Raw genomic sequence first — 18923 nt, forward strand, 5'->3', positions numbered from 1 at the left:
TAGACCATACTCAGTTCTCCCCTCTGACTCTCTTTAGAAGTTCAGTCACGAGTCTACAGGATCACAGTACAGATCGCAGTATGTCCCCTGTGGTTCCAAAGGCCCAGTTCATAGCTTACCCACTCCGCCAGTATGAAATCCCTCAGCTGCACAGTTAAGCCCTGCTCTGGATCTAAGTTACACTTCCCTTCTGGTGGGAGGGGAGGGAGAGAGTTGACAGCCTTGCTCCAACGGGGCTCCAATGATGTCCTTTGGTCCTTGGGCTGTGTTAGACTTGACAGCCTTAGGGTTGTCACCCCTAACTTTTTGCCTGCCTCCCTCCACTTTTTGGAAACTGCTTTTGCTGGGTTTATAACTCTGTGCCCTTTACCACTGCTAACCAGTGCTAAAGTGCATATGCTCTCTCCCTGTAAACATGGTGACATTGGTTCATACCCAATTGGCTTATTTAATCTACTTGTAAGTTCACAGTAAGCTGCACTACATGTGCCCAGGGCCTGTAGACTAAATGCTACTAGTGGGCCTGCAGCACTGATTGTGCCACCTACATAAGTAGCCCCTTAACCATGTCTCAGGCCTGCCATTACAAGGCCTGTGTTTTCAGTTTCACTGCCCTTCGACTTGGCATTTAACAGTACTTGCCAAGCCTTAAACTCCCCTTTTTCTACATATATGTCACCCCTAAGGTAGGCCCTAGGTAACCCATAGGGAAGGGTGCTATGTAGGTAAAAGGCAAGACATGTACCTGTGTAGTTTATATGTCCTGGTAGTGTAAAACTCAGAAATTCATTTTACACTGCTGTGAAGCCTGCTCCTTTCATAGACTAACAATAGGGCTATCCTCATATACTATTTCAGTGGTAGATTCTGATCTGAAAGGAGTAACAAGGTCATATTTAGTATGGCTAGAATGGTAATACAAAATCCTGCTGACTGGTGAAATTGGATTTAATATTACTATCACTTATTGCATTTAAAAAATGTCCCTTTTTAGAAAGTGGGCATTTCTCTGCACTTAAATCCTTCTGTGCCTTACAATCCACACCTGGCTGGGCTAGCTGACAGCTCCCTTGTGCATTTCACTCAAGACAACCCCAAACACAGGATACTCAGTCACACCTGCACCCATCTGCATACCGAATGGGTCTTCCTGGGCTGGGAGGGGGGAGGGCCTGAAACTTACCTGTCAAAGGACAGTGGCCTGCCCTCACACAATGGACTGCCACATCCCTTACTGGGACCCTGGCAGACAGGATGGAACTGAAAGGGGACCTTGTGCACTTCTAAGCCACTCTTTGAAGTCTCCCCCACTTCAAAGGCACATTTGGGTATTTAAACATGGCCTCTGACCCTACCAACTCAGACACTTCTGGACACTATACAACTGGGGAGGGAACTCTGAACCAGAACCTGCAATCTGCCAAGAGAAGCTGCCTGGCTGCCAAAGGGACTTACCTGACTGCTTTTCTGAAAAGGACTGCTGCCTTGCTGCCCTCTGGCTCTGTTGAGAAGTGCTCTCCAAGGGCTTGGATTGAGCTTGCCTCCTGTTTTCTGAAGTCCCAGGGCCCAAAAGACTTAGGGGGTCATTCCGACCCCGGCGGGCGGCGGGCGGAAACCGCCCAAACACCGCACCGCGGTCAAATGACCGCGGCGGTGATTCTAACTTTCCCACTGGGCCGGCGGGCGATCTCAAGAAGATCGCCTGCCGGCCCAGCGGGAAAGCCCCTGCAAAGAGGAAGCCGGCTCCGAATGGAGCCGGCGGATTTGCAGGGGTGCGATGGGTGCAGTTGCACCCGTCGCGATTTTCAGTGTCTGCAAAGCAGACACTGAAAATCATTATGGGGCCCTGTTAGGGGGCCCCTGCACTGCCCATGCCAGTGGCATGGGCAGTGCAGGGGCCCCCAGGGGCCCCACGACACCGTTCCCGCCAGCCTACACCGCCAGGAACAGGCTGGCGGGAAGGGGGTCGGAATCCCCATGGCGGCGCTGGAGGATTCCCTGGGCCAGGGGTAAACCGGCGGGAAACCGCCGGTTGCCCTTTTCTGACCGCGGCTTTACCGCCGCGGTCAGAATTGCCCATGAAGCACCGCCAGCCTGTTGGCGGTGCTTCCGCGGCCCTCTGCCCTGGCGGTTTCAAACCGCCAGGGTCAGAATGAGGGCCTTAATCTCTGCAAAGAACTCCTTGTGTGGCGAAATTTTGATACACAGTTCCCCAAAAACTACGCACGGCCTGCATCACGGTGAAAAAATCACTGCACGCTGAACCGGAATGATGCAGCCCGGCTCCCCGAGTGGAGACTGACGCAGCGCCAGCGCTGCGACCAGAACTTTGACGCATGGCCCACTGGATTGACGCAAATCCGAGCCGGAGTGACGCAGCCCGACTTCCTGCTAGAAGAATCGACGCAGTGCCTGCCGTACAACAGTAATTTCCCCGCATCGCCCACCGGATCGACACAGCTCTTGTGACTTCGTCCTGCATGCCCAGGATTTCTCCACATTGTCCCCGGGGTGTCCAAATACCCCGCAACCCGAAGAAGATCCATGTCTGCACGCTGGAAATCGGTACAATGCCCTGGCTACGTGAAAAATAGCGACGCATCGTCTGTGTGCTCCCGGAGAAACCGACGCACACCTCCCTGATTTCCACTCATCTCCTCCTCTGCGGTCCCTTGTGGATAATTTAGACGCAAACTAGGTACTTTGTGCTTGCAAGAGACACTTATTGCTTTTAAGAACTTAAGACTCTTTTTATCATTCGCTAAAGTGATATTTCAACGTGTACTTATCAAATCTTGATCGTTTAGACCTTATTTTTTCCAGATAATTCTAATTCTGTATGGTGTATTTTTGTGGTGTTTATAATGTGTTATTGCATGATTTATTGCACAAATACTTTACACATTGCCTTCTAAGTTAAGCCTGACTGCGCAGTGCCAAGCTACCAGGGGGTGGGCACAGGATAATTTGGATTGTGTGTGATTTACCCTGACTAGAGTGAGGGTCCTTGCTTGGACAGAGGGTAACATGACTGCCAACCAAAGACCCAATTTCTAACAGGCTGCTTTCAGTGCAGTTCGCAGTATGCAGGCAAGGCCTGCCTTGCACACAGCAGCAGTTTTTCAGCCCCGGGCGATGCCCCAAACCTTTGGCCTCAGCGTTTCCGGCAGCCCCTTCTGGCAGATGGAGTCACCATCTGGTCACATTAACCTGGTGTTGATGTTCATGGTGGCCCGCTCTGGCACACAGGCAACCCACCACGAGGTCGCTTAGGCCATGGTGCCCTCCACACAACCCTCGCTCCTTGGCTCAGTCCATGGCAGCCCCTCCTGGCACATGGGGATCAAGGAATCAGTCCAGCATAATGGCTATGGCTTGATCAGTGCAAGAACGTATTCCTCACATGTCACACCGGGAATCCTTATAATAGGGCTCCCCTGTGGACCTTGCTTCTTCCAACGCTCTCCTCTTCCTGACAAGGCACACTGGTTTTGGTGAGCAGGCAGGCACTGGGCCTCTTGGCTCCAGAGCAGGTAGGTCTTGGTTTCCCTAGTCCCCTCACCCAGCATGGACACTAGCAGGCTTAGGTTCCTCAGTCCTGGTCGCAGGCAGAAGTCTTGCTGAGCCTCTCTTCCGCACAAAGCTCATGTGGATGCTCGGCAGATGACAAAGTTTGGGGTCTCAAACTCCCCCAGATTAAAAAATGTAATTTAGCGTCTGATTTACAGTTTGGCGGAGGGGGGTTACTCAGTCATAAATGTCCACCATTTTACAATCCCATAATAGCCTATTAAGATGTTGTAATATAGCAGACAGTATTTCCGTCACGTTTATGACAGAGTAACCTGTCCATCAAACTCTAAATCAGGCCCTAAGTGTCTGAGTCTTTGAAGTTTTATGTTGAGGTTCTTTCCCCTTTCTTCTTCTCCTAAAGGCTGTCTGTCACAGCAAGCAAGACTCTGAAGCTGATTAACCCACAACAAGATTCATGGGAGTGTACACATGGCATGTAAATTAAATGCTACTAGTGGGCCTGCAGCGCTGATTGTTCCACCCACTTAAGCAGCCCTTTAAACATGCCTCTCCCCTGTCATTGCAGAGCATGTGTGTGCAGTTTTAAACTGCCTTTTTGACCTAGCAAAATAAACCTTCCTTTTTAATATATGTAAGTCATCTCTAGGGTAGGCCCTGGATAGCCCAGAGGACAGGGTGCAATATATTTAAAAAGTCAGACATGTACTTCTAAGTTTTACATGTTCTGGTAGTGAAAAACTCCTAAATTTGCTTTTCACTACTGCAAAGCATATCTCTCCTATAGGACAACATTAGCATTGCTTTATTACATTTTATAAGTATAATTTCTAAATGGGAAGAGATAAATGTTTCATGTTTGGTGTCTCTGGAACCCTAATTTAAAATCCTAACTTATGGTGATGTCAGATTTTAAATTACAATTCTGAAAATGCCACTTTTAGAAAGTTGCCATTTTCTTGCCTTAGCCATTTTGTGCCTGTAGCCTGTCTCTGTTCACATGATCGGGTGTAGTTGGCAGCTGGACTTTGTGCATTCCTCCTAGACAATCACACACAATGGGTGTGACTTAATGGGTCATCACTGACAAGACGGGAAAGAAGAGCTGGCTCCACCCTCAAACCTGAATAGGCTGTGTCCTGTCTCCACACAAAGGGCTTAACAACCATACATTTTCACGTTAGCCAGGTTGGAGCCAGGGCAGGGGAGGCAGGCAATTGCTGCTGTCTTTCCTGGGAAGAACTGTACCTTCAATCCATCTTGAACCCTGGACCCCAGAGTGACTCAAAGGGCTAGTGTGCTGACCGCCTGATCTGAGCCTCAGGGACATAACAGAGTCGCCTCCAACAGCACCTAGACCAGTCTTCAGTGAAGTCCTGCCCACTGCAAGGTGCCTTTCAGGTCTTGGACCTTTGGTGTGGCTCGAGTTCTTAAATTCAAGCTTTGTGCTCTTTGTGACTGCAAATGGGGCCCTTTTGCACCTGAATTGAGCCGCTCTCACTGCAATGACTGCTTGTGGGGGGCTGCAAGCGCAAAACACCAGGTCACCCGTCTGCAAAGCCTGCCCTGCTCCTTTTGCCACGCTGACCACCGCCAGCGATGCTGTCCTTGCTCCCTGGGACCTTCTTTCTGCAAACAGGAAACTTGGCACAAAACTTGAGAAGGTAAACCTTCAGCAGGACTAATCTGACCCATGCTCCATCACTGTCAGCCTGAATTTTTGTCTTTGACCCATCCAGCACAACCAGATAGTCATGATGGGGCTTTATGCTTTTAGACACTATATTGCAGTTTATTCTTTTAAAATTAATAACTCCAGTTCTACTGATTTGATTTTTGTCATTTTGGTCTTGTTTTGTTTACAAAATTGTGCTCTAATGTTCTAACCTGGTGTGGGATCTTTTTTGTGGTGTTTTCACTGTGTTACTGTTTGAAGTATTGCACAAATACTTTACACATTTCCTCCAAATTAAGCTTGACTGATCTGTGCCATGCTACCATGGAGTAAGCACAGTTTAATTTGGGGTTTACTTGAGCCATACCATGACTAGGTTTCTGGTTCCTGCTTAGCCAGAGCTCACACCCCAGTCAACCAACAACCCAATTTTAACACTTGTGATCTATCATTGAATCAAAGAGCCCTTTAAAATGCACAGAGAGAGCCTCACTGTCCCATCCTCCAGTGGCAGATTACAGGAATGAAGCAATACACATATGTCTCTGGGGGGGTTCCTCTATTCCTCATGTTTTCCACTAGGCAGTCCTGGGCTTCCCAAAATGGAACCCAAGTCCTCCATGTAATGTACTAGTAGAGGCACACTTTCACTCAGTGTACATCCACAGTGCACATACTGCACAACACTGTTATACTCATTATGTCAACACAAGCATAACTAAATGCATCAAGCGCATTGTCTACGCACACTTTCAGTACTGTAGTCTTTCTGTATTGAACAAGAGTGTGTTTTTTCTTCAATACACACTCTGGCAGCATAAACAAATTTACCATGTGGGCACTGTACCACACTTTACCCCTTGTGTAGTGACTGCTTGCGAGCACCCATGCACTCAGCACGTTTCCATCATGCACACCCTTCCACAGCTCCATGATTTAGGCCAGGGGTGAGTTAAGCACACAGTAGCAGAACCTTTACAAAGGTGAGTGAGCCTGTAGGCCTCACTCCAGCAACACAGGGTAAAAAGGTCCTGATCACTACACTCTATGCTGCCACAACTGCGCTTGTGGTGCTTAACTCCTGGTGAAGGTGGTAACCTTCCACCACTGAGAAATGCGAATTGGGTGCCCCTCCCGATCAGCAAGACCGCAATCCTAGACAGGCCTACGTCGTGGACTACACGCATAACCTGTGTTCATGTATGATAAAAACAATCAGCATTAGGGATCCAGACAACAGTACAGTTGGGCAAGGGTACAGGGCTCTTACCATGTAAAGGACTCTTCCGTTCTAACTATATTATATGGTGACATATATTATATCAGATTGAGACTGGGAAGACTGTTAGAAAGACTACAGTTACTATCCTCCATCTTTTGGTAAGAGGTAGGAGACAGGGCAGACATTGTAAACTCTGATATGTACAGGGGCTTTGGCTATAATCCTCCATTGCATGATGCAGGATATGGATCTTCAGGTGCTGAGTGATAGTGAGCCCTTCTAATATTGCACTGAAAAGCATATATTATGATTGCGATGGTGTAGTGATCAAATTCCATCTATATGCTGAGGTCATTCTGAGGCTAGTTTGGGCAGACGTTTCCAGTTTGGGTATGTGAGTATCTGTCTGCTTGACAAGTTGTTCTAGTTGGGAGTATTATATAGCTCTGGACCAATCTGTAGTGAAGCGTACTTGTAATTGATCTCAGCCATTGGTCATTATTTGAGGCTGCATCCCAGTCCATTGTTTTTTTGCCCACAATGTCACCTCAGATGAGACCAAGCGATATATAAATCAGCCTTCATCTTACTACAGTTAAAACATCGCAGTTCAAACTACTGAGGTAGGTCTTCTCCAAACAAGAATCAAATTATCCGAGGCACTCATGTAAATCAATGTTTAAGTGTCCTTAACTATTGTGGTCGATCCAGTATACTTCTTATCAATAATAGTGTCCCAAAAGTAATAGCCAGCAGCCAATAGCTTTTAGTCCAATCTTCTGATATTTTATTTAGAGGTGTACCCAACAGCAATAGCCAACACGTGTTTCGTCGTGCGAGAAATTATCGCAATGACTTCCTCAGGGCTGTAAATGATACAATTTACCTTGTTGATAAATTTAGAAGAAAAAAAATATTTTTTACATCCATCATTTAGCAAGTTGTTACAAACTCAAACCATCACCAACATCATAGAGTTAATTGATATTATATCAGCAAGTGGTGAACTCAAACCTCAACATTTCGGAAACATCCCAATACTAAGGGTGACTATTTAATACAAAAGAAATTAATCTCTTCCCATTGTGATAATATAATACATGCAATGTGACTCCCATATTCATGCACTCTGGCTGGAATCAAGAAGAAAAGAGAGTATATCCTAAAGAGCATTCCACCCCCTTATGCTCGTAAAATACAAAAAAAAGGATCAACAAGAAAAATTCAGTAGAACAAAAAGGTTTAAAATGTCGTGAATCCCAAATCAAAACAGCCTGTAAAATTATATTTCTTGTGGTCCATAATACAAAGTTATAAATTACATACCTTTAACAGCAACGTCAAAATCCTAATACTCCTAGAAGATTCAATCAACTGGGACCGATTATGGTATGTAGTCCAAATAGAGAATATCTACATAGGTGTAAGGCATGTTAATGTACCTGACACATTTAGTAGTGGGGCGTGACTCAAATAGATCAATGCTATCAAATCCTGAATATCCCAAAACCGGTTTCGCCCTAGTTTGGGCTCGTCAATTATTTGCAACTTGGTTCCAGTGACGAAGTGAGCACAGGACCCATCTCTTAGGGTATTGCACTGAAGTATACAAAAGGGTAATAGGTGGAATGCTTGAAATAATCTCGATCAATAGTAATTACTTAAGGCTTGTAGAAAATTGGGGTATTATTTGTACAGGATGTGAGGCCTGTGCACATAATAGGTACACAATTTCCCCTTACTGGGAACCAAACACCCCACTGTTTTACTTTACTCTTTCAGGGCAGAGAAGCAGAGCAGTCCAAGGCCTACTCACGGGAGGTGGTGTGGACTAGTAGTCAGTATTCGCTGGCACACAATAATAACTCTCAATAAATGATTGTCCAGTCAGTGCTTTTTCTTTAGAAAAGGAAAAATACATTTGTTACACACACTACTAAATACTGCACATTCATTTACAAATATATACATGAGGCAGATTGAAAATGCCTTAGATGACACTGAAATCACATTTGATCTCAAAGGGTAATGACCCTCCACCTATACAAGATAACACATTACAATATAATGGGGTATCGGGCTAGATATAACAGGCCTATTGGCTCTGTGAAAGGTTTGCCATATTACAAAAAACAAACCACACGTTAAAAATAGCATCATGATTTTGTGCATAAATGCAAATATTCAATAATAACTATCATAAGTACATCAATAAAGAATTTTAAAATAAACATAACATGTGTATGTGTGCTTTTCTAATAGTTTCAGGCCTCATAACTGCCACTATAAAAATATCACTTTCTGGTCACATAAAAGGCAACCAGAGAACTATTCCCTAGAGGATGCTGCCATTTCTGGTTGTACAGAAAAAGCTCAGGAACACTTAAATAATGGTGGAATTTCAAGGGGTGTCATAATTTTGAAGACCCCAGCAACATAGGGTCAGTTTCTAAAAGTCAAGGGAAGGCGGGAGCTGCCGCCCTCCTGCAGCCCCCATGCGCATGTTCAGTGTTGATGGTGGTGCCCTGGTTCTCCTGGGGCCACCACAAGTTGATAAAATGTATGTAAATTAAACAGTTCCGCAGGGCATTATGGGGGGCTCCCTCTGGAGCAGTGAATACCAACTGAGCGTCTCTTCTGCTCTGGCAGAAGAGCTGCTGTTTCTTTTCCTAGTGCGCAGCTTCTCAAGCCTCTTTTCCTTTCTTTTAGGTGTGTCTGGTCTCACCTGGGCACCCTGCATGCCTTATTCGTTGGTGGCAGCTGGGGAGCCGACCCCCAACTGCCCCAGCTGGCCAGCCTTATCCACAACTGCCACAGGAGCAGGCAACTCTTCTCCTCTGCCTGCTCCTGTGGGGGGTTTTGTTTTGTGGTCGTCGCCCCACTCTCACCAAACACAGGTGCAGAGAATGGGAGCAAGCTCACCACCATTGGGCGGAGCGCGGTGGCACTCCCCTTCTCCATCCTCTGTCTGGCCCGGATGTGGGGTCCCGGGTCCCTCCTCCTCCTCTGGGGGAGGGCTACTTGTCGAGGGTCCGGAGTCTTGTTTCTCTGGGGGAAGGGAGGCACGAGTGAGATCCCCACTTCTTTTTCAATGGTGGGGCTCTGGACTTTGCGTCCTGACCTCCTATGTATGAGGTCCAGCCTGGGGGTAGGAATCCCTGACCCTTTGGAGTTCTTGGGAATTGGGGACCCGGATCCTCATATATGAAATCGAGCCCGGGGGTTGGAATTCCCTCCAAGCTCTGGGGAGGGGGCCCCACGCACGCCCCTCCCAGGATAAAAAACGTAATTACAGTACTTGAGCAGACCTCCAGGCCCTGGCCTACCCTGGGGGTGTAGGAACCTAGTGTAGTGGAGCTCCATGCGCTCTGGGGCCTTGCTGGGAGTCAAAGAACACCAACCTTAAAAACTTTAAAAGGCCATAACTTGGGCCACGTTGGACCAGAGTAAAATGATCTGGGGCTCATTTTACTCTTGGTGGCAAGCGCTAGGTACCAGGAGCAGTTTTAGCAGACCTCTTCGCCACCAAGGACGTGCATTTCACAGAGAGCTGATTCCCCTGGATCCTTGGACCAGCTTTCCTCCTGATGTTAGTCTCTGAGTGCAGAAGTCCAGATCTTTACTCCAATTGGTCCTTAAAGGGCCTAAGGGGGCTTGCCTCACTGGTTCTGGGGTCAAATGTGGGCATAGTCCTTAGTCCTCTTGCGCATCTGAGGGGTTCTACTTCCAGTTGTCCATAGCTGTTGCAGTCCCAGCGTCCAGCAGCAAAAAACAACAACAACCCTCTCTCTCCCTTGTGCAAACATTTTCAGAGGGGCTATAAGTTTCTAGAAGCTACATCACTTCTCCGCTCCTTTCCCAACTTTCCTGCACAGCATGCTGGGACAGTTCAAGATGGCATCATCAAGGAGTCACTAGTCACATCTGCTCTTGAGCTCTCAGCTTCACCCCTCTATGACATCACTGCCAGGGCCATTGTCAACAAATGTCAAAGAGGAGCCCCTCCTGATAGCTTCAGTTGTCTTGGCATCCTCCTTTATTCAGTGGGCCTGGCCTGTCCCCAGCCCTGGTACAGTGTGACAGCTTATTAATAGATGCAAATTTTCATTTCACCCCTTCCTGTTCGGAAGATGCAGGAAGCAATATTAATTACTCTTGTTGGGGCAGCCTTTGTTCCCTCTGCTGGGGAGAAATGTAGTTAACTTGGCCAATCACAGTGACAAAAGTTCTAGGCTCTGATCCTGAGCTGATCCAGAGAAATATTACAATTCTGGTGACCCATAAGATGTACATGCATGGTCTTGGGACTTCCAAATATGAAATGGGTGCACCTTTTCCACCCCAGTTTCATATTCTATGGGATTCCCCCCTATCTATACAATAAAGTGTCACTGCAGACGAAACAGTAAATCACACTGCCTTTACCTATTGGTGACCCCTAATAATAAAAGGCCTATCCCAGGTCATTATCCAGCCCTGCAGAGTTGCCTCAGCCACAGGCTACCAGTGAAGTTATTTGTCTGCTCATGCTGGTAGTCCCACATACGCAGCCCGCACACATGTGCATGTGTAACCCTGTCAAGTGCCCCTTACCCTAGCTGTGTTGCAGCGGCCTTATCTTAAAAGGTGGACAGCAGGGGTAGACATGCGCAGTCCATTTGCCATGGGTGAGGCAAACATAGCAATACTCACCTACAGTAAAAAGTCCAAAACGTGGTTGTAGGAAAGTACCATCTTGCCTGGCATGTTACCCCCATATTTCACTGTATATATGTTGTTTTAGTGTATGTGTCACTGGGACCCTGCCAGGCAGGGCCCCAGTGCTCATAAGTGTGCCCTGTATGTGTTCCCTGTGTGATGACTAACTGTCTCACTGAGGCTCTGCTAACCAGAACCTCAGTGGTTATGCTCTCTCTGCTTTCCAAATTGTCACTAACAGGCTAGTGACCAATTTTGCCAATTCACATTGGCATACTGGAACACCCTTATAATTCCCTAGTATATGGTACTGAGGTACCCAGGGTATTGGGGTTCCAGGAGATCCCTATGGGCTGCAGCATTTCTTTTGCCACCCACAGGGAGCTCTGACAATTCTAACACAGGCCTGCCACTGCAGCCTGAGTGAAATAACGTCCACGTTATTTCACAGCCATTTACCACTGCACTTAAGTAACTTATAAGTCACCTATATGTCTAACCTTTACCTAGTAAAGGTTGGGTGCTAAGTTACTTAGTGTGTGGGCACCCTGTTACTAGCCAAGGTGCCCCCACATCGTTCAGGGCAAATTCCCCGGACTTTGTGAGTGCGGGGACACCATTACACGCGTGCACTGTACATAGGTCACTACCTATGTACAGCGTCACAATGGTAACTCCGAACATGGCCATGTAACATGTCTAAGATCATGGAATTGTCATACCAATGACATTCTGGCATTGGGGAGACAATTCCATGATCCACCGAATCTCTAGCACAGACCCGGGTACTGCCAAACTACCTTTCCCGGGGTTTCGCTGCAGCTGCTGTTGCTGCCAACCCCTCAGACAGGTTTCTGCCCTCCTGGGGTCCAGCCAGGCTTGGCCCAGGAAGGCAGAACAAAGGACTTCCTCAGAGAGAGGGTGTTACACTCTCTCCCTTTGGAAAAAGGTGTCAGGGCTGGGGAGGAGTAGCCTCCCCCAGCCTCTGGAAATGCTTTGATGGGCACAGATGGTGCCCATCTCTGCATAAGCCAGTCTACACCGGTTCAGGGATCCCCCAGCCCTGCTCTGGCGCGAAACTGAACAAAGGAAAGGGGGGTGACCACTCCCCTGACCTGCACCTCTCAGGGGAGGTGCCCAGAGCTCCTCCAGTGTGCTCCAGACCTCTGCCATCTTGGAAACAGAGGTGCTGCTGGCACACTGGACTGCTCTGAGTGGCCAGTGCCAGCAGGTGACATCAGAGACTCCTTCTGATAGGCTCTTACCTGTGTTGCTAGCCTATCCTCCTTCCTAGGTAGCAAAAACCTCCTTTTCTGGCTATTTAGGGTCTCTGCTTTGGGGAATTCTTTAGATAACGAATGCAAGAGCTCATCAGAGTTCCTCTGCATCTCTCTCTTCACCTTCTGCCAAAGGATCGACTGCTGACTGCTCAGGACGCCTGCAAAACCGCAACAAAGTAGCAAAGACGACTACTGCAACCTTGTATCGCTGATCCTGCCACCTTCTCGACTGTTTCCTGGTGGTGCATGCTCTGGGGATAGCCTGCCTCCTCTCTGCACTAGGAGCTCTGAAGAAATCTCCAGTGGGATGACGGAATCCTCCCCCTGCAACCGCAGGCAACAAAAGACTGCATCACCGGTCCTCTGGGTCCCCTCTCAGCACGACGAGCGTGGTCCCTGGAACTCAGCAACTCTGTCCAAGTGACTCCCACAGTCCAGTGACTCTTCAGTCCAAGTTTGGTGGAGGTAAGTCCTTGCCTCCCCACGCTAGACTGCACGGGTACCGCGTGATTTGCAGCTGCTCCGGCTCCTGTGCACTCTTCCAGGATTTCCTTCGTGCACAGCCAAGCCTGGGTCCCAGACACTCTAACCTGCAGTGCACAACCTCCTGAGTTGTCCTCCGGCGTCGTGGGACTCCCTTTTGTGTCTTCGGGTGAGCTCCGGTTCACTCCACTTCCAAGTGCCTGATCCAGTACTTCTGCGGGTGCTGCCTGCTTTTGTGAGGGCTCCCTGACTTGCTGGGCGCCCCCTCTGTCTCCTCATCCAAGTGGCGACATCCTGGTCCCTCCTGGGCTACAGCAGCATTCAAAAACCCTAACCGTGACCCTTGCAGCTAGCAAGGCTTGTTTGCGGTCTTTCTGCGTGGGAACACCTCTGCAAGCTTCTTCACCACGTGGGACATCCATCCTCCAAAGGGGAAGTTACTAGTCCTCTTCGTTCTTGCAGAATCCACAGCTTCTACCATCCGGTGGCAGCTTCTTTGCACCCTCAGCTGGCATTTCCTGGGCATCTGCCCAATCTCGACTTTGTCGCGACTCTTGGACTTGGTCCCCTTGTTCCACAAGTACTCTTGTCCGGAAATCCACTTTGGTTGCATTGCTGGTGTTGGTCTTCCTTGCAGAATTCCCCTATCACGACTTCTGTCCTCTCTGGGGAATATAGGTGCACTTTACACCTACTTTTCAGGGTCTTGGGGTGGGCTATTTTTCTAACCCTCACTGTTTTCTTACAGCCCCAGCGACCCTCTACAAGCTCACATAGGTTTGGGGTCCATTCGTGGTTCGCATTCCACTTTTGGAGTATATGGTTTGTGTTGCCCCTATACCTATGTGCTCCTATTGCAATCTACTGTAACTTTACATTGCTTGCATTACTTCCTTTTGCTATTACTGCATATTTTTTGGTATTGTGTACATATATCTTGTGTATATTTGGCATCCTCATACTGAGGGTACTCACTGAGATACTTTTGGCATATTGTCATAAAAATAAAGTACCTTTATTTTTATTATGTCTGTGTATTGCGTTTTCTTATGATATTGTGCATATGACACCAGTGGTATAGTAGGAGCATTGCATGTCTCCTAGTTCAGCCTAAGCTGCTCTGCTATAGCTACCTTCTATCAGCCTAAGCTGCTAGAAACTCCTCTTCTACACTAATAAGGGATAACTGGACCTGGTACAGAGTGTAAGTACCCCTTGGTACCCACTACAAGCCAGGCCAGCCTCCTACAGTGGTGATCCAAAAAGCAAAAGAATCTGGGCGTATTAAGTGGGTGGAACCCATTTTTCGACATGGCCACATCCCAGTCCATTGTTCTTTGCCCACAATAGCACCTCAGATTAGAATCAGCTATCTGCAAATCAGTCTTGATGCTGCTCTAAAAGGAACAGACCAGTCTGGACTGCCAAGTCAGTTACTCTCCAAACTAGAACACAAGCAACTCAAGACCGGTGTTGCCCTAGTTGGGGCTTGTCAGTCAGTTGCAGCTTGGTTCTAGTGGCAAGTGAGCACGGGACTCATGTTACATTGAAGTATACAAAAAAGTGAATGATGGGATGTTTTAATTAATCTCAGCCATTGGTAATAGCTAGGGCTGAACCCAGTCTATCATTTTTTGCCCAACATGCCACCTCAGATTAGACTTAGCCATATGCAAGTCAGTCTTGGTCCTCCTCCAACAGGATCAGTTGAGCCGAATTGCCTATTGGAGCAGGGTGAAGAATGATTTGTATATGGCTGGGTCCAAACTGAGGTAGCATGATGGGCAAAAGAATGATGGATTGGAATGCCACCCTGAGTGGCTATTAGGGGTCTGACTTATTGCAAGCATCCCTCCCATCATCTTTTGTGTGTCTGTTGTACTGCCACAAGTGGCAAAGGAAACCACAGATGCTCACTGTAGCAATGGAACCAAGCTATATCCAACTGATGATCCCCAATCAGAGACAAAACTGGTCTTGGGTTGCTTGTGTTCTGATTCAGGGAGGGGGCCGGCATGGCAGTTCAGACTGGACTGTTCCTACTGGAGCAGGATGAAGAATGACTTACATATGACTGGGCCCAAACTGAGGCGACATGGTGGGCAAAAGAATGATGGGTTGGAATGCTACCCTGAGTGTTTGCCAGTGGTTAGACTTTTGCAAGCATTCCTCACATCATGTTTTGTGTGTTTGATCAACCTGTAGTGATCCACTAGGCTTGTGTGGAAAGTACACCCTAGCGCAGCACACACCACAACTAAGGCTCGGCTTGAGTATAAATGAAGGGACAGCCTACAGCTCAGGGCAGAGTCCGTAAATGAACTACAGTGTGGCGTATTTCATCAGGAGTGGCTGCACCTGGTAAATCAAGCTGTGTACAGTAGGCACATTACATTAATGATGAGTGACAGATGTCTCGTGTGGGCTGCAGTATCATTCCTGCATCCATTGTGCACCGGCGTTGGAGGGAGAGGGATGAGTAGAGTGATGGGGCAAGAATTTAAGGGCGTTGTAGGGAGTGCCAGGCGGTAGCAGATCATCTTGAGGGTGACTACATCCTTCTTATGACCACTTCCGCTGGTAAGTGGGCATAACTCTAACTTTAGTGACCTAATTCCTTCCAAGCCATCTGGTGGAATTGAAAAGTAGTGTCCACTTCAGCTTGTCCACCTTAGGGGTGGGACTGGCATGAAGTGAGCACTCCTCCTAATTTAGCTAATTTTCTCGTCTGTGCTGCCGCTAAAAGTGGGGTCAGGACAGAGGGGTTGGTCATCTCCGCCATTTGGTGAGACCTGGATCACATTAAATAGGCAGCGAGGCCTTTGAACCTTACCGCCCTCAAATGCCCATTCTGTCTGGAAGAGGAAGTCACACCTCTGCCCAGAGCAGGCCTTTGTCTCAGGCCCTTAAGAGCACTGGCTCTCACATTGTGGGTCCAGAAACGTGTCTGTGGTGGCTGAACTGGTCAGGACCACTAGTAGTTGGTAGGTTTTCAGGGGGCACCTCTAAGGTGCCCTCTGTGTGCATTTTTAAATAAATCCATCACTGGGGCCAGTGAGGGTTTATTATTCTGAGATGTTTGATACCAAACATCCCAGGTTTCAGAGAAGCTATTGTGTAGCTGGGGAACTTGTAATGACCAGTGTCCAGCACATGCATTTAAAATGGCTTCCTTGCGCACTGACCATGTCTCAGAATCGACAGAGACATAGTAGGGGCATATTTGCCCATGCATATATTCCCTCATATATGCCTGGATGCACCCTGCCTTAGGGGTGAAAGGGAGCCTGGCACACAGGGGTGTGTGACAGGTCATGTTTTCAACTTAGCCTGCACCAACATATGCAGTCTGCAATGGCAGCACTGTGTGGGTTTGGTGAGGGGTCTCTGGGTATAGCACAACTGGTGCTGCAGCCCTCAGAGACCTTCCTTAGTACCCCACACCCTATGTACCAGGGGTACAATTTACTAAGGACTTATAGTGGTATCTAAATGCCATTTGTGCAAAACAACTATGCAGTTTTGGGGAAAGAGATCTGGCACTGGGGACCTGGTTAGCAGGGACCCGGTGCACTAACAGTCAAAGCCACATCAGAAACCAGGCAAAAAGTGGGGGGCAGCCATGTCAAAAGGGTGCTTTCCTACACTCACCAAGTGTAGCTTCTGCAGGCAGTGATTTTCTGTATCATCCAAATGGTTATAGGTACCACAGCACAACTGTGCATAAGGCAGCAGCACCAAAAGTACATTGTGACTCAAGTTGAATCACAATTGCAGGTTGCTGACAGGCATGAGACTGGTTCCAAAACACCCACTATCTTGGAGAAGAAGGATAGAGACATTAAAACAGAACATGGCATTAACCCAGTGAAGACAAGAGAAAGTCAGAATCCGGTAACAAGCATTCTGGTGCTTGAAGTAAAAAAAAGAGGAATAATAAACAGTAGCTGTGACAGATGATCAATACTAAGTCAGTGCTGGAACAGTAGTCCTAACCAAGTGTGTTAGAATAAGACCCCTGACAGATGCAGTAAGGCAAAGGGAAGCACCAACGCACACAACCACAAATGCACTGCCACCATTCAGTAAACTGGTTGAGCCCGCAACAGTGACGTTGCAGTGTAAAACGTGGTTGAGTAGTCTCAACAACTACGTTAGAGCAGTAGGCGAAACCGACCCCCAATCAAAAGATCCCTCCTACTGCATTATGCAGGAGAAGAGTGTTCAAGCTTTTTGAGAACTTCATGAATACTGGAGGCGAAGGCGATTACGATGCAGCGAGAGCTGCGCTAAATGTGCATTTTGATCTGCAAATAAACCCCAACTATGAAAGGTTTGAACTTTGTCAAGCATGACAACTTGAAGGGGAGGCCATGATGGATTCTATGCAAATTTGCAAAAACGGCCAGCACATTCATCCACAGAAAGAGGTTGATGTACAAATCATACAATGCTGTTGGTTGAGCATCCTTTGATGCCTCATCCTATGAAGTCTCGTCCTATGTAAACCAAGCATCAAAATTGAAGATATGGCGCTACTGCCACCAACCTTGAACAGCCTGGATCATCAACTGCGCTGACAACATCGTCCCCATCAAGAGCAACAACCAGAGAAAATCCTCCCAAAAAGCCAGCTGGTACACCTAAGAACTCAGAACCGGGATATGAGACAGCAAGCAGCTGGAGAGGAGATGGTGCACCAGCAAGGATGCCTTAGACAGAGCAGCCTTCAAGACCTCCCTCAACCTATACCACCCCCTGCTGAGGGCAACAAAGAGGACAGCTATTGCTGCACGCATCAAAACCAACGCCAACACCACCAAGGAACTTTCCGACATTGTTAAGGAACTCTCCAACCCGGCTGACAGCGAAAACAAAATCACAGTCACAGGAGCTGTGCGACATCCTCACCCACTTCTTCCACAACAAACTCGCAACCATTTAAAGAAACTTTGAACCACAACCCACACCTATGGACTTCCTCTGTAGATACACCACCACCACAACTGACACGAACCACACACTGACCACCTGGAATATCCTCTCCACCCAATACATATCCTCAACCATGAAATCCATCCCCTAGGGAGCTCCTGCAGACCCATGCCTGCATCACATCTTCAACCTTGGAAACCAAAGGATCGGCCAGGAACTCACCACTCTGCTCAACACCTCTTATCACCACTGCAACTGTTCCTGTTGCCTGGAAACACATCGAAGTCCGACCACTACCCAAAACAGGGGTGTGGAATTTAATAAAATATCTACTTGTTCATGGGACTGGTTGCTCCTTAAATCGCCTTGTCCTGTAAAAAAATCTATTTGTCCCTTTGGTGCCATGTAGTACAGCAACAAATTATGGCAGCAATCTCATTATGTAAGAGCTCTGATATAGCCTGTCTGATTATGCCAGGGATAATACTATAGTAGGGCATACATCCAGGCTGAACAGACGGCTGGAGAACGTATTAAGCTGGGGACCAGATCTGTTAGCGATGGCGACAGATGCTTTCCTGTAGGATTGGTCCTCCAGTTATGAGAAAGATTATGGATTGATTATTGGAGAGGTGAAGGCTGTACTCAGAGAGATTCATGGGAATTGTAGCTCCGTACCACATCTCTATGGTTGTCTGTAAAGAACCATAATCCTCGCCTACTTGTCCTTCATGGAACTGAAATTTATTGACGCGAAAGCTAGCAATTAAAGTTTAGAAAAAGTGAGAGATTAAAAAGAACGTAATAGGAAGAATGCATTTCTCCCATCGACTTTTATTGTAGAAGAGATTTCAGATGAGACAGACAAAATAAAGCCACTTTTGGCTTCAAAACGTCTCTCCTCCAAGAGCTGGAGGGACCAGGACAGCCATGTTGCGGTTCTACACTAGGCTGGTCTGCGCCTGCGCATTACCAAGCGCGCCTTTTTTTTTTTTTTTTTTTTTTTTAATAACTGACGTAATGCGCGTCAACAGTCACGTGAAAGATGACGTACTTCTAGCAGAAAGAGTTTCTTCATTTCTTTTCCAATGTCACATTA

This window comes from Pleurodeles waltl, chromosome 1_2 (genome assembly GCF_031143425.1).
Source record: "Pleurodeles waltl isolate 20211129_DDA chromosome 1_2, aPleWal1.hap1.20221129, whole genome shotgun sequence".
Classification (NCBI taxonomy): Eukaryota; Metazoa; Chordata; class Amphibia; order Caudata; family Salamandridae; genus Pleurodeles; species Pleurodeles waltl.